The sequence below is a fragment of the Mya arenaria genome, chromosome 4 (assembly GCF_026914265.1).
Source record: "Mya arenaria isolate MELC-2E11 chromosome 4, ASM2691426v1".
NCBI classification, from domain to species: Eukaryota; Metazoa; Mollusca; class Bivalvia; order Myida; family Myidae; genus Mya; species Mya arenaria.
In genome coordinates, this window is record NC_069125.1 from 29,753,107 (window position 1) to 29,761,746 (window position 8,640).

The following is an 8,640-nucleotide window of genomic DNA, read 5'->3' on the forward strand; positions in this document are numbered from 1 at the left end:
GGGGCCGTTTGCCACAATACGCTTATGGGCCGATTGCCACAATACACTTAGGTGCCAAATGCCACAATACACATAGGTGCCGATTGCCATAATACACTTAGGCGCCAATTGCCGCAATAGATTCAGAAGCCGATTGCTACAATGCACTTAGGAGCCGATTGCCACAATACACTTAGGGGGTCGATTGTCACAATACACTAAGGTGCCGTTTGCCACAAGAACATAGATGCCAATTGGCACAATACACTTAGGCGCCAATTGCCGCAATAGATTCAGGAGCCGATTGCCACAATGCACTTAGGAGCCGATTGCCATAATACACTTAGGCGCCAATTGCCGCAATACACTTAGGGGCCGATTGCCACAAAACACTAAGGCGCCAATTGCTCCAATACACTTAGGAGCCGATTGCCCCAATACGATTAGGAGCCGATCACCACAATACACTAAGGAGCCGATTGTTACAAAACACTAAGGCGCCAATTGCCCCAATACACTTAGGGGCCGATTGTCACAATACACTTAGGAGCCGATTGCCACAACACACTTAGGCGCCAATAGCCACAATACACTTAATTAAGCGCCAATTGCCACAATACACTTAGTAGCCGATTTCCACAATACACTTATGATCAAAGGTTATAATACTCTAAAGGTTCAGTGATCTTCTATTATCATTGACCAGCCTGTCAGATTGACATTTTTAGCGACGGTTCTACCGACACAGCCTATTTCGTAATCCTAAATCACTGACATTCTCTTCAGTTCGTTTGACGAGAGAGCAGCAGCAACTGCTGAATGTATACTTCGAGAGACGTAGTGCTGACATTGATGAATTTGCTGATGACGTTATTGAGACAGAGCTTCGAGAATTGGAGTCTCCGTCGGAGTTCGACGAGGATGATTACGACTTTGAAGATGTCGGGTATGTGGCGTATGCCGCTACACCGGAACAGACAAAAATAACAAAGAAGAAATCAAGGAGGGTTACATTTGCCAAAGAAGTCTTTTATTGTCAGAAGGTAAACAAACATGTCTACATGAAGTATTTGACGAGACAGTGCAAATATAAATATTAATGTGAATAAGAATTCATAGCTTAAGATCATCATCATCATCATCATCATCATCATCATCATCATCATCACCATCATCATCAACAACATCATCATCATCATCATCATCATCATCTGTTACGTATTTGTTAAACTTGTTTCGTCTTTAATTTATATTTGAGGTCACATTAAAAGTAAGAGTGTTTATATTTTTTAGATATACCTACATCCAACATGCTTGTAATATATACTCTTGACTTGGTGCTTATTTAAAAGTTTATGCTTGTTCGTTGAAGTAAATTGATAATGATAAGTATTTATTTATCTTATCATGGCGTTGTAGGACCATATAGACATCAGAACTGAACACGGAAATCAGTTTCATAAAGAAATTCCTGATGCAAAGGAAGTTTCCGCGGAAGGAGAGATAGGTTGTGCAAATGAAAAGCGAAGGAATGAAGTATGCCTTAATGACGTAGGAGATGGTAAAAGTTTGATCGTTGTTATGACAGGCATTGAAAATGAAATTCTTGAAGCAAAGAAAGACTTTATAAAAAATGACACATGCAATGTCAAAGAAACCGAAGCAGATAAGGATAAAATTCATGAAGAATATGAAAAGGAGCATTCGTATGAAGTATTTAAAGAGAAAAACATAATTGATGACAAAGAAAACGAAACCGAAAAGAGACTATGCAGACAAGTTGATGAAAAGAATAAACCAATGGATGATGTCTTTGCCGGCATTTTAAATGAAATCGTTGACGAACAGAAAGAAGCTCATTTTGAAGATGAAGCAAATGAAGCCAAAGACAACGAAACCAAAAAGGAAGCATGCAAAGAAGCTGATGAAAAGAAGAAATCAATGGATGTTGTAATTTCGGTTGAAACTGCCGATGAGAGGGAAGAAGCTCACATTGAAGATGGAGCAGGTGAAAATAAGGAAAGGCCATTCTTTGAAGTAGGCCGAGAAGTCGATGCAAAGAAGGACTTCGTTGGTAATGTAATTGCTGACACTTTAGGTGAGGCCCCTGCTTTTACGACTTTTTTCATTAAAGATGACGCAATTGCTGTCATGGGGAAAGAAACAGATACTGAAGTGTGTCTAGGTGTCGGAGAAAATAAAACATTTGATATCATTGTCGATGATCTAGAAGGAGACCCTGTTCGAAAGAAAATTGTCATTGAAAGCGAGAAAAGTGATATTAAGGAAATCGAAACCGGTGAGGAAGTATGCCGAAGTTTAGCCGCAAAGATGGAATGCTTGGGTGATGGCATGATTACATTTCCAGGAAAAGACTCAGATGCAAATACCATAACTGAAGTCAAGACCACAACGACACACACAAAAGAATACTTGATTGCCAAGAAAAATGAAAATATCGATGAAATGATAAATGAGATTCTTGAAGAAACCACAGATGCAAATAAATCCTTCACTGAAAAATACATAGATGATGTAAGGGCAGACAGTGCAGATAGTATGGAATATTTGAGTGTCGATGAAAACGTGTATGACTTAGATGAAACGATCGATGATATTCTAGAACTGTTCTCTAAAACAAATGTAGTTGAAAAGGAAGACGACACACACAAAGCAAAAGCCAACACTAGCTTTAAAGAAGTTTGCAGGAGAAATGAAGACCATAAAGAATCATTGGATGAAGTCATTGCTGACATTCTTGAAGATAAGTCGAATCCAGAGAAAGCTGAAAGAGTGGTATTTACATCTGTACCAAGCGGTATCGAACATGAAAAGCAACAAAATACTAGTATCAAGTTGATCAACAAAGGTAAATATACATTTGATGATACCATTACTGATATGAAAAGTTACGCGGATGATTCAAACAAGAATGTGAAGGCCGACGGTACAGAGAAAATGTCACAGTTGGTGGTCAAAAACAAGAAGGAAACTTTAGATGATATCATTGCCGATATCCTTGATGAAACACCAGGCAATAAAGCAGTTCCGAAAGCTGTGTCTAAGATTAAATGCAAGGAAAATGAGGATATAGAACTGATTCAAAAGCGTGACAAAAATGTCATCACCACAAATCGCACGTACTATACAAAGGAAGTATTGGGAGATGCAAAGACAATATACGATTCAAATATTAAAGATGTGTTAGTTCGGGAGAAAACCGAAGGCGTTGAGGAGAAAGTAAGAGCAGTTATGCATGGAGAGGAAGGTTCAGAGACAAGTGGAGCAATGGCATGGGGTAATTTTTCGAAGAAATTTAAGGCGCTAAAGGACAAGAGATCGGCACCAGAGGTTGTCAAGCCGGGCTGTAGAATGGAACAAGATAATATGCCAAAAGAGTGTTTACATTTTAGTAGAACCATGCCAAAGACTAGGATGGAAGGGTCGACGTGTGAGCTTCTGAAAAAAGCAAAGGTAAAAAAGCTTGGCACAGATTTGCATTGAATTGGAATAATTACTGATCCGTTCGACATCTATTACTTGTATAGACAAGGCAAATATTTAGTTATTTCGTCAGTACGTATTTTTTTATTATACTTTGTTTCACGATTTGCCTATGGAAAAATACGTTAAACAACAGTTTTGATCTTTTTTTATGAATCTATCATTCAAAACCACATACTCATTTTCTTTTCACAGCTGCGGCCCTGTCCTGAAAAAGGCATTCGATGGCCATCTGTGACTGACGGTATGAGCCGGGAAACTCTGGCGTACTACGTGGAGAATTTCCTGTGCAGCCAGTTGTTCAAGACGCGCGTCTCCCGCAAGGTGCCCGGAAGTACCACCTGGATGAACGGACTCTCGCAGTTCCAGATTTGGGTTATTGAGTGAGTTGCTTTTCACAAAAACAGTCTAATGCAACACTGTACCAACTTTCTATATATACTCAGATTGTTATGACATTGTTGTATGATTATTATCACACAAGTCTATACGTACGTACATTTGGCAGGTTTCAGAACTTTAAGACCCATTCATTAGTTTAAGAATACAATCAAAACTCGCTATGTCGAAATCGTTTGGACCTCGGGAAATACTTCGAGATAACGAACATTCGATATAACCAAAATACAAAACATCTAACAAAATCCAAAATAGTCTAAAAAATAGTTCGACATAACCGGAACATCGATGGAGCAGAGTTTTGACGTAACAAGTTTCGACTGTATGTTCTTACGTTTCTTAAAACACTATTTGAAGCAACCAACAATGATTAAACCATGGACTTGAATATATATATATCATACTTTATGACACTGGACGGGAGTAAATATGTGCATGCATAAAAAACGCAAATAACCCTGGGGTTATGCCGCCCACTGGGAAAAACATTTATCCAATGTCTGAAGATTGGAGTTGCCGCATTTGTCATATAAACGCATAACTGTGTTTTTTTGTCCCTTTAATATTATTTTCTATTCATATTCAGACACGACAACACCCAGGAACTGGATGAGCTTCTGCGGCCAATTAAAGCGCGGAAAACAAACACCAAGGCCAAGGTCAACTGCTGGCAGGAAATGACGTCAAGGAAGCCTAGAAACCCTGACTAGAACATATGACTGTTTCGTTCAAAAATATACATACAATGAAATTGTGGTTCACTTATATATAAAGATTTAAATTAATTTTATCACGACAAATTGCACATCAAATGACTGTATTGTTGTAAAACTAATAAAAATTAAAATTATAACATGGTTATATTGTTGTTTAAGAGTGAAATGGACCACGAAGTATCGTAACTATATGTACAATTCTTATTTATGATATCAAGACAATTGAAAAAGGCAATCACGGATGTAAACTTTTCAAACAAGATCTTTTATAAGTTCAAACTTCAAAACTTATTAATTCATAGCTTTTACTTGTTCAGTGGACCTCTACGTATATGTATGAGTTCAATTTTGGCGATCTTTTAAATATAAAGCGGACGTTCCTCGGTCGATGCTTACTGTCACATGCAGGGGCGATGTACCACACGGATTTGACCGACTCTTTATGCCAACAAACACTGTCACCCAGTTTCATAATGACTGTGTATACTAAACGCTTAAAGGCCTAGTTAAAGTCTTCTATAAGTGACCCCTTCCCCCCCCAAAAAAAAAAAAAAACAAACAAAAAAACACACAACCACAACCACACCCACAACAACAACAACAACACCAAAACAACAACAAAAACCGTATTTGTACACAACCTCTGTTAATTGATCTTACTCAAATTGCCTAATTGTCTTATCAGATCTTCGATCTGTTTATCCTGCTGTGCAGTTTTGGATGTTTTATTTTATATTAATGGGCCCTTAAAGGCCCTGAGCCAATAAACGAATACACAGGAAATTGGCCCCTACTGTGACACCAGTACCATAAGCAGGAGATGCACAACAGTGAATTATCATGTCAAACATTTCTTTAACTAGGCCTTTAAGTTAATGTCTGCAAAGGACAATTGTCATACATCTACTAGTGAAAGTTTTTTTTTGTAAAAGGGTCGTAACTCTGGAGATACATGCATCTAGGCGATTTACCTCACTGTTGACATAATGTCTGTACTGTCCTTAAACCTTCTCTTAGCCAAGGGCCTATTTTAGGCCTATTTTTGTATACTATGTTGAGTGTCACGGGCTTATTTTGGGTCTATTTTGGTTGCAAATATCATATAGACGGCAACAATTACCAAGGAAACCGTCACTGTATATAAGTTGTTTATCGTCTGTTACGTCATATCCGCCCGTGCCGAACCGCTCCAAGACGCACGCGACGTCATTTCGTTTCCCGCGTCTTTTGCATTAATAGTTTTGGTCTTGCTTTTAAGTACCTTTAAACATATTATATTAACTACATGTTATGCTACATATCAATATAAATATAATATATACTGTATGACGTCATTTCAGGCACTTATAAAACACAAATACGCACATGGCAATGTCTTCGTAATAATAATAATAATAATAATAATAATAATAATAATAATAATAATAATAATAATAATATCAATGGCTATTGTGACATTATGACATTAATAGTATAATACCAATTAAACCAAGTAATTAATTAATGATGAATGCAATATATAAGTTATTCAACTACTCTCGCGCTCTCGTGACACGTGCTTCTACGTCAGCACTATCCATACATTGCACGTGTAAAGGAATACTTTCCAACATGGCTGCTCCCTGGTTCCGTTGTTTTCCGCCGGAGAATGTTGAAAATTTATTTTTTCATGAAGAAACAGGACCTGGTCATTTAACTGGGGAAGAAGAGACACCTATTGATTTTTTTCAGTCTTCTCTTTACAGCGAATTTGATTCGAGAAGTAACACGCCAGACGAACAAGTAAGTGATCACATACAAAAATACCCTTTGATCAGGTAAACCTTAACAGAACCAGGGCAATGTTGACCAAAACAAATGTAATAAATGCAATTAAATGAGTAGACATAGAGAAGTTTTATTAACTATTTATGTTGATTGAGATGTTATGAGTGCCGATGTTGTCATTACACATGCTGCTGTTGATGTGTATGATGATTTGAATTTTAGGTACTTAGTAACTCGTGCACATGACTGAAGTATCTCGTGCGCACGCTGACTTAGTTTGTCGCGCGCACATACACATGCCATCCCTGTGCCTCCGTATCGTAGAGCCAATTGATAATACACATGTCTTCCCAAAGGTTGCTTTGGCAGGTCTTTTTTGTATTACTTGGCCAGTTTGATTGATTATACGACTAGACTCCCAGCAGAGCTATTGAAAGTGTCATCTTACGGACCGTGCATGAAAATTTCGAGTACTCCCACGTGTCAATACATTGTATTTAGAAAAACCCTGCTAATAATATAATGTTCATCTTTCGGAAAAAAATATTTCTATTTATAAATCTGTATTTATTTATTGAATGCATTTATTTGCTCAGCAATATATGCAATACACTTATCGTTGTGTAAGGCAGATGCAGTTACTCGTTTACAGACGTAAGAAACTGTCTCGCTAGGACGAACACCAATTTTATATTTTGTATCTATTACATAACTGATACTAACACTGTACACATTTAGGTGAATATATAATGAGTTCACAAATATATCCAAATGACTCCACACTGATTATACAGTGATCTATCAAGCCGTTCGGCTGATTGCATATATCAGGGATATTGGAAAGACTTCAAGTAGATTCGCTAAAAATCATATCAATAACTTATAATTTCAAGAATGGCGCAGTAAGAACTCTTTAAATTATGTGTTTTTGCGTCATATGATTATTATATTTCAAAATCCCACCTGTCAGGATTCATTCGTTGTCTTGAGTCACCCATATGTCCACGCTTCTCGCATTTGGTAGAACGTTGATAAGTGTAATCACTTGTATATTTTTTTATTCCATGCTTTGGTAGACACAATTTCTTTAAAGATGCACTCTTACTCCCAAATAAGAATTACCACAACTAATACAATTGATTTAATATACCAAAAACGATGAATAAATGTCGAAAAGAATGGTTCTTATGATGGATACCGAGTTTATTTGGAAAGGTGCATAAAACACGGTCTTTCTATCTTATGAGACCACAGAGATCACAGTCTATCTTTTAGCACTCATCAATCATTTTTTTGGCATTTTCACCTAAATGCACGGTTACAATCAGTTATTGATAGTTTCCATAAATGCATTATTTATTAAGTAGTTAAAGGTTTATTAGTCAAAATGTATATGGTTATACATGTGTATGTATTGATTTTGAAGAAGAGTGCTTATACAAAGTCCATGTAGGGCTTCTTAAAATGAGGTAACTTTCCTTGCTAGATAGTGGATGCACGCAAACACTTGTCCTGTAGGGTAACCAATTCACATTTGGACCTTACTTAATACCTTTAATGGATATTTCCAAAAACTGAAAGATTAGGTCATCAAAGAATTAAACATAACGAAAAAATAATTTAACATTTATTAAGTTCAAACAAAATCAATATAGTATGATACAATACAATACTGTAAAAGATATTCCATTTAGGTGTCGAGTTATTAAGTCAGGTCCCATTTGCTGAATAATTTAATATCATGTTCATGTAACCTAGTCCATACATTCATTGTTATAGTATTATAATCATTCATTTTCTAAAATGATGACGTGCTTAGCTAAAAATAACAATACATATACAATACCAGACGAGAAGTTTATTAAGAGATGAAATGCAGCCGACAAAGAAGCACATGTTAAGATATGTAAAACAGGAACACTTTAGCACTGTAGAAAACACTACAAGGCTACAAATGTTGTGAGCTGTGCACATGTCAAGAAAGGTAAAACAAGCACAATGTGGCACCGAAGCAAACACTGGCTGCAAAAGTCCTGAGCTGCTCTACCGACCGGCCAGGCAAAACCAGAGACGGTTAACTCTGGAAACCTGTGCTCATTTGCCAAGTGTCGGCTCACAAAGTATGAATGTCGAGCCTCGTTTATTTGTCTGGTTTCAAATTTATGATTCACATACATCAAATATAAACACTGTACAATATCAAAAATAAGGGTGAATACAGCATTAAGTTGAACAACATAACAATTTACACCTGGTCCCAATTTCCCGAAACTTT